At 37.1% G+C, this 7606-nt stretch overlaps 1 long non-coding RNA gene across 1 annotated transcript; it reads right to left on the reverse strand.

The window, feature by feature from the left end:
• Nucleotides 1-2165: 2165 nt before the first annotated feature.
• LOC134807603 (uncharacterized) lies at nucleotides 2166-4268 on the reverse strand. The gene is made up of 3 exons (XR_010148493.1): nucleotides 4231-4268; nucleotides 3578-3659; nucleotides 2166-2410 (listed from the first exon to the last, which is right to left on the reverse strand). It is a non-coding gene; the product is annotated as an uncharacterized LOC134807603 (long non-coding RNA).
• Between the last annotated feature and the right edge of the window lie 3338 nt (nucleotides 4269-7606).

The raw sequence follows: 7606 nt of genomic DNA on the forward strand, positions 1-7606 counted from the left end.
TGAATAAGTTCTGGAGATCTAATGTACAGCATAGTGACTAAAGTCAATAATAATGTATACTTGAAATTTGCTGAAAGAGTAGATCTCAAGTGTTCTCCACCACACAAACACAAATAAAAAGGTAACCAGGTGAGGTGATGAATATGTTAGCTTGATTGTGGTAATCATCACTTCACAATGTATATGTATATCAAAATATCACACTGCATACCTTAACTATATACAATTTTTCTTTGTTAATCAATAAAACTGGCAAAAATATCTTTTACATGCTGCCTTGACTCCATTTCTTATTTTGTCAAAATAGATAGTCCTCACTGTTTGCATAAGTTTAGAAACTTGTGCTACATCCAGAAGTCAGGAGTGCGGTAGGGTGAACTAAGTTACTGATTCTTTAGGAACCTTAGGGTGTGAGGTGGGACTGGAGTTCAAGGTCTAGGAGCTCAGTCTGGTCTTGAGCAGCTTCTTTTTTGTTTTGTTTTGTTTTGTTTTGTTTTGTTTTGAGACTGGGTCTCACATTCTTGCCCAGGCTGGAGTGCAGTGGCAAAATCTGGGCTCTCTGCAACCTCCGCCTCCCGGGCTCAAGCAATCCTCTCACCTCAGCCTCCCATGTAACGGGAACCACAGGCATGTGCCACTATGGCTAGTGAATTTTTTTGTATTTTTGGTAGAGATGGGGTTTCCCTTGCTGCCCAGGCTGGTCCTGAACTCCTGAGCTCAGGTGATCCACCCACCTTGGCCTCCCATAGTGCTGGGATTACAGGTATGAGCCACCATGCCTGGCCATGAGCAGCCTCTTCTGATATCCCTAGTGTGTTCTGTACACATTTTCTTTGTCTGAATGCGCCTTTCCTTTCTCTCTATTGGTCTACAGATTTTTTCCTTCTTTAGGATATTATTAACTTGAATTCAAATTTTTATCAAAAATTGGACCTAGCTCTTTTTATTCATATTTTCCTGCTATATTTTTTACACTAATTTATTTTCGATAGGTTTTATTGAGTGTTTTTTCGACACTTAAAAATTTTACCTGACAATCTTAACCTTTGATTTATGTAATTATTGTTCCATTATGACTTATTTCTGTCATCTCATTTTATGATTTTTCATACTTTCTTTACTGTTTATTTTTTCCTATTTGTACCTTTCACTCTATAGATCAAATCTTTTTCTATTTGTTTGAAATCTGGAAATTTTTAACATTGTAATGGTGGTTATATCATTACTTATGTTAATTTTCTCAATTTCTGATATGTGTCAAAATTAATATCATCTCAGCAAACCAGATAAGTGCTCTAGCCTCCTCTTGCCACCTCTGGTTTGCTTTCTCTGTTACGACAGCACTTTGTCTAAGGGGGTGCTTTCTGAAGTTTACTCGGGGTTGTTTTCAATATGTTATGTTTGCATGTATTTTTTAGGCTATGATGAACACCACTACCGTTGGTTCTGGAACCCTCAGTTCTAACACCACGGTGTGTTTCTCTTCTTAGTGGAGTATGTCCTGTAAGCATTTTCAAAGGGATTTATTTGAAATAAAACTTTTGAGGCCTTACTTTTTAATGTCTTTTTCTGGGCTTCCATATTTAAAAGATTGTGGCTGCAAATAATTCAAGGATTAAAATTGGTTTCCTTTTAATCCTTGAAAAATATCACTTCATTTTATTCTTGTCTCCAGCATTGCTGTTGGAAAGGCTGACACCAATCAAAACCAATTTTTCCCTAAAGGATGATCTGTCTTCTCATCATTTTGACAGGATGTAACAAAACAAAGGAGTCTTCAATGTTCTGAGTATAAATCATTTTGCAATTATAAACTTAACTTAAATATTGATGCAATACAAAAAGAATTAAAACCTTCTTGAGACATGCAAGTGCACAGGAAAATTAAGTATCATGCACTCATTCAGGAAGAAAAGGTGCAAAAGAAATTTAATGAAAGAGATGGTCGTTAGATGCAAGTGTGGTTGAATGTAGGGATGCGATGCTGACACGTGGCAGCAGGCCTGGCAAGCTGTCTGTCCCAATTCAACGACTTCAGAAAGAGAAGAATATTAACTAGGCTATCTTGGTGATGTGCTGAAAAAAGTGCTGTGTTTCCTTTTTAATCATTCAAAACAAAGGTAGTAAAATTCCCGGGAAATAAGAAATAATGCATCATAAATGTATAAAAGTTGAGGAAAATACTATATTTTTATGAATTTAAAATGCCATCTCATTTAGATTGTTATGTCTTTTCAGAAGTGCTTTAAAATTGATGGCACATAGTAAAAAATGGCACAAATTCCAACAATTAATGGAAAAACATTAATCCATCTTCTTGAGTCTTGGAGCCAGGATTCTTTTGGGAGGCTTCGGTGTATCTGTGTATCATTTCATTGCCTTCACACAAATCAAATCACGCCACCTGCGACTGTGGTTTGAAAAAAAAAGAAAACATAATAATGATGCTGTCAATTCACTTGAGATTCCATGATCAAAATTAACCTACGAACAAAGCACAGACTTTATTATAATTACAAAATAGGATGTGATTTACATAAAATGTGAAAATATAAGCATAGAACGAAATTTGATACAAGTCAAAAGCTATGACAGGGACTGTTGGAGGGGAGGGAAGTTGTACACTAATCTCCACATCCTACTGAGCCAATCAGTGGTGTTCAAATTGGATGGACCATATATTATCTAAACAGTATATTATTTAAGCAAAGAATTAAGCACTGTAAGTATATTATTTAGAGAAAGCAAATTTTTAAAAAATCCCATAAAATTATATATTAAAGACTAAATTGGAAATATAGTTTTAGAAGAAGAAAGTAGGGTAAATGAGCTATATTCTCTACCGTTCATAAAAAGTCAAGGGATATTACTTAAAATTGTTAAAACAAAATTAGGTGATTGTATAATATTATTTACAGTTCAAGAGAATAGCATATAGTAAAAAAAGAAAATGATAAACCTTGCCTGACTCTGAAAAACAGGACCAAGGTCTGTGGAAGGAAAAAAAAAGTTTCTGGTTTTCACTGGTTTTTTGCCCATCAAACTGTTTGAATGATTTTCAATGCACATGTGTTGGTTTAATTTTAAAATGTTCTTACTTACAGATCCCCTTGAATTACGTGTAAAATTAGGTTTCCTTTAGTCAATGGTGTATGAAAAGTAATCAACTCAACTAATTGAAGTTAGACATTAATAAATAATAAATTGGGGAGAACAGAAATATACTCATTAAAAACAGCCGGAACATAGCACTTGGCTCTATGTTCTGCTTATCTAGGAAGTGGAATTCTTAAAATTAAAACAAAATAATAAGGAGCTTCACATTTTCTTTTTCTTCTTCTTTTTTTTTTTTTTTTTTTTTTTTGAGATGGAGTCTTGCTCTGTCGCCCAGGCTGGAGTGCAGTGGCACGATCTTGGCTCACTGCAACCTTCACCTCCCGGGTTCAAGCGATTCTCCTGCCTCAGCCTCCCGAGTAGCTGGGACTACATGTGTGCATCACCACGCCCAGCTAATTTTTGTATTTTTAGTAGAGACGGGGTTTCACCAGATTGGACAGGATGGTCTCGATCTCTTGACCTTGTGATCCACCTGCCTCGGCCTCCCAACGAGCTGGGATTACAGGCATGAGCCACTGCACTTGGTCGGAGTTTCACATTTTCTAAAAAATGTTAGAAATAAAAATGCAAGTGTTTCACTTAGATAAAGCTCTCATAATCACTGGTAGACTAAAGTCAATTTAGATTACCATTTATATTTTCAAATTTATAATATGACCAATATTGCCATCAAAATGTTCAGGCACAGAATGGTTTAAAGTAGCTGTCTTATTATTTCTCAATATTCTCTTTTCTTCTATGATTGGCATCACCAATCATGGTTGGAGCATCTTTTTTTATTTTATTTTTTATTTTATTTTATTTATTTATTTTGAGACGGAGTCTCACTGTGTTGCCCAGGCTGGAGTGCAGTGGCGTGATCTCGGCTGACTGCAAGCTCCACCTCCCAGGTTCTCACCATTCTCCTGCCTCAGCCTCCCGAGTAGCTGGCACTACATGTGCACGCCACCATGCCCAGCTAATTTTTTGTATTTTTTAGTAGAGACAGAATTTCACCATGTTAGCCAGGATAGTCTCAATCTCCTGACTTCGTGATCTGCCCGCCTCAGCCTCCCAAAGTGCTGGGATTACAGGCTTGAGCCACCGCACCCAGCCATGGTTGGAGCATCTTACCAAAGAACTATACTTGTAGTTTTTGAGTGGAAACAAGGGAGAAACTTTATTCATGCCTTGACCTTATTAATAATGTGTAACTAGATTGTGATGGCCATTATCAATAGAACTGTCATCAGATTCAAAGAGCACTGTTTGTCTCCTCTAATATGGAGAAATGCCACAAATAAGTGGGAAATAATTTAATGACTGTAGTTCATTTTTAATCATATAGCTGAGTGATATTTTAAGTCTGACAAGAATAGATATTTGAACAAAAATAGCCAATTCTCTGTTACATAATTTAATACATTTGTGTTAAGAGGTTTAGACAATAAAGTTAATTTTGAAATGCATTATAAATAACTGAGTAATTAGCAATCATTAAGTTTATTTTTAAGTAAGTATTTAGATAACTAATTAGCAATCATTAAGTTCATTTTTAAATAACTGTTTAGTCCAAAAAAATAAAAAACATATTTTAGAAAGGGAGGGCATTCCAAAATCTGTCTCAGGAGCATTCAATCTCAAACATATTTTAATGAAGCAGAAATGTAAATACATGTTTAGATAATTTAGGTTAAAAAAGGTAAATTTTGGTTGCCTGCTTAACTTTTATGAAACAGATATTTTTCATTCAAGTCCAGCATATATTTTGCTATGACTTTCACATCCTTTCCTCAGAGACTATTTACCTAAACATTAGGGTATCAAAGGAACTAGGAAACAAAAACTTGTTAGAGAGAGAAATTTTAAGTGAGGCGCACATTCTGGTGATATTAATTTGTTTTTGACATTTTATTAATATTTTGAGAACACTAAGAAAATAAAATCCAAAGGGGCAAGCAGGTATCATTGTCTCAGCGTGGGCCCTCTTTTGTCATCCCCTGTAAGATGGCAGTCATCAAAGAGCGTGACCCAAGAAGAAAGTAAAACAGTGGAACAAATGAGCATTTCTCTAAATACAAACAGTAGAGTCCCTGAGAAAGAATCCTTTAAGGCCTTAGATTTCTTTAAACATTTTTAGATAAATAGTCTGGCCTATGCAGAACAAAATGAAATGGTGATAATGAACAGGATAGTGAAGTTTTGTACTAACTGACATAAACGACGAGTTGATTAATGCTTAGGATAGTGTGAAAGAAGAATTGAAAGCAAAATGCAAATCAAAAGAAGAAATACCCAGACAGACCCTTTCCTAAAACATGCATCATAAAATATTTAAAAGCATCTGCTTTAATGCATGGGCTGAGTCAAAGTAAGGCAAATTTTCAGATATCTACAAGAGCAAAAAAAGTTTGAATCCAGAGGTGTGAGTGCCTCATCTGGCATTTGCCCTGGGGTGTCTCCCAGGAACCATTGGCCCAGAACCATGAGCACCTAATTCAGGAGACAGAGACTGATGCCCATGCAGGGAGGAATATAGGCTAAAATGCCTTCTGCATAAATCTAGGATTTCTAAGGAGAAGCATGTTAAGTGGGGCTAGGAAAATCCCACTCCCATAAGAAGAAAGTGAAAATCTATGCTTGTCTTGGTTTCAATAGGGTAGACAAGAAAAAAGAAAAAAAAAATGGTAATTTCTAAATACAAGTCAATAGACATATTGGTTTGGATTTGAATTCACACTATCTATGGGCCTGAGAAATACCAGGATGGAAATTCGCCTCTGGCAGTGAGAGGTTAGGCCAGCTGCACTTCCTGGGTCGAGTGCGGACTTGGGGAACTTTCCTGTCTTACAAGGAATTTGTAAAATGCACCAATCAGCCTCTGTAAAACACACCAATCAGCAGGATTCTAAAAGTAGTCAATAGTGGAGAGGATTGAAAAAAGGGCACTCTGATAGGACAGAAACGCAACATGGGCGGGAAGAAATAAGGGGATAAAAGCGGGCCACCCGCAACCAGCAGCAGCAACCAGGTGGGGTCACCTTCCAGGGTGTGGAAGTTTTGTTCTTTCGCTCTCAGCAATAAACCTTCCTAGGCTCACTTTTTGGTTCCGTGCCATCTTTAAGAACTGTAACACTCACCAGGAAGGTCCACAGCTGCATTCCTGAAGTCAGGGAGACCACGAACCCACCAGAAGGAACCAACTCTGGACACAGTCCTGCAAACTAGTTAATCTGAGTACAATCATAAAGAGAAATATATTTTGCACTAATACTGGGAAACAGATTTTGTAACACAGCTTTCATTGTTGTTAAGTGAAGATAGTATATTTTACAATAAGCAACACTGGGACCACTGATCTCCATAAGGGAAAAAAATGAAATTGAAACTTAATCCCGGAGAACAAACATAAAAATATATTTTAACGGATAAAGATAGCTTCTCAACATTTTTAGAAAAAAACCTGGGAAGAATTATTTTTTTCTTTTTTGAGATGGAGTCGCTCTGTTGCCCAGGCTGGAGTGCAGTGGCGCGGTCTCGGCTCACTGCAAGCTCCACCTCCTCTCCCATGTTCATGCCATTCTCCTGCTTGAGCCTCCGGAGTAGCTGGGACTACAGGCGCCCGCCACCCCGCCTGGACTAATTTTTTGTATTTTTAGTAGAGACAGGGTTTCACCGTGGTAGCCAGGATGGTCTCGATCTCCTGACCTTGTGATCTGCCCACCTCGGCCTCCCAAAGTGCTGAGATTACAGGCATGAGCCACCGCGCCCGGCCATATCTTTTATCTTTACATGGGGAAGAAGAACAAACTGAAAGAGGAAAATTTGATTTGATAACACAAAAATTTAATACTTCTGTTTATTAAAGGATACTGCAACGTGAAAAAAAATACCCAAAACTTGGCAGAGCTATTTGCAACACATCTTACCTAGAAAGGTCTGGTATCCAGAATATGCCTCCTATAAATAAGTGAAAAATAACATGTCTGTTGAGAAGTTAGCACGAATAGCCCATAAGCATGTAAAAAGTGCTCAACCTCATAATAATCATGAAAATGAAAATTAACAATTAGATATCCTTTCACACATATTGACAATTTTTTTTTTTGAAGTTCCGAAACGTGTGGTATTGGCAAGGATAAAGAACCATGGAAGTATTCATCCCGCACACTAAAGTAGGACAGCCATTTGGAAAACAGACAGATGCTGGCTCATACAGCTGATCATAATGTACCCTATGACCCAGTGACTTCACTACAACCTAGTGCAACCTAGTCAGCCTGTTACAGGCCCCAGAAAAATTCTTGCGTTTGTTTACCTAGAGATATATGAGAATGTTCCCAATTTTAAAAACCTGGAAACAATCTAGTTATCTCTCAATATGGGTAGATAGTGGACTGGGTAACTAAATGATCATATATTCCAATAATAGAGTACCTCGCAGCACTAAGAGTGAATGAACTGCAGCTATTCACATTCTCAAATACAGCACTGCAATGAGATACTACTG

This window comes from Pan troglodytes, chromosome 11 (assembly GCF_028858775.2).
Source record: "Pan troglodytes isolate AG18354 chromosome 11, NHGRI_mPanTro3-v2.0_pri, whole genome shotgun sequence".
NCBI classification, from domain to species: domain Eukaryota; kingdom Metazoa; phylum Chordata; class Mammalia; order Primates; family Hominidae; genus Pan; species Pan troglodytes.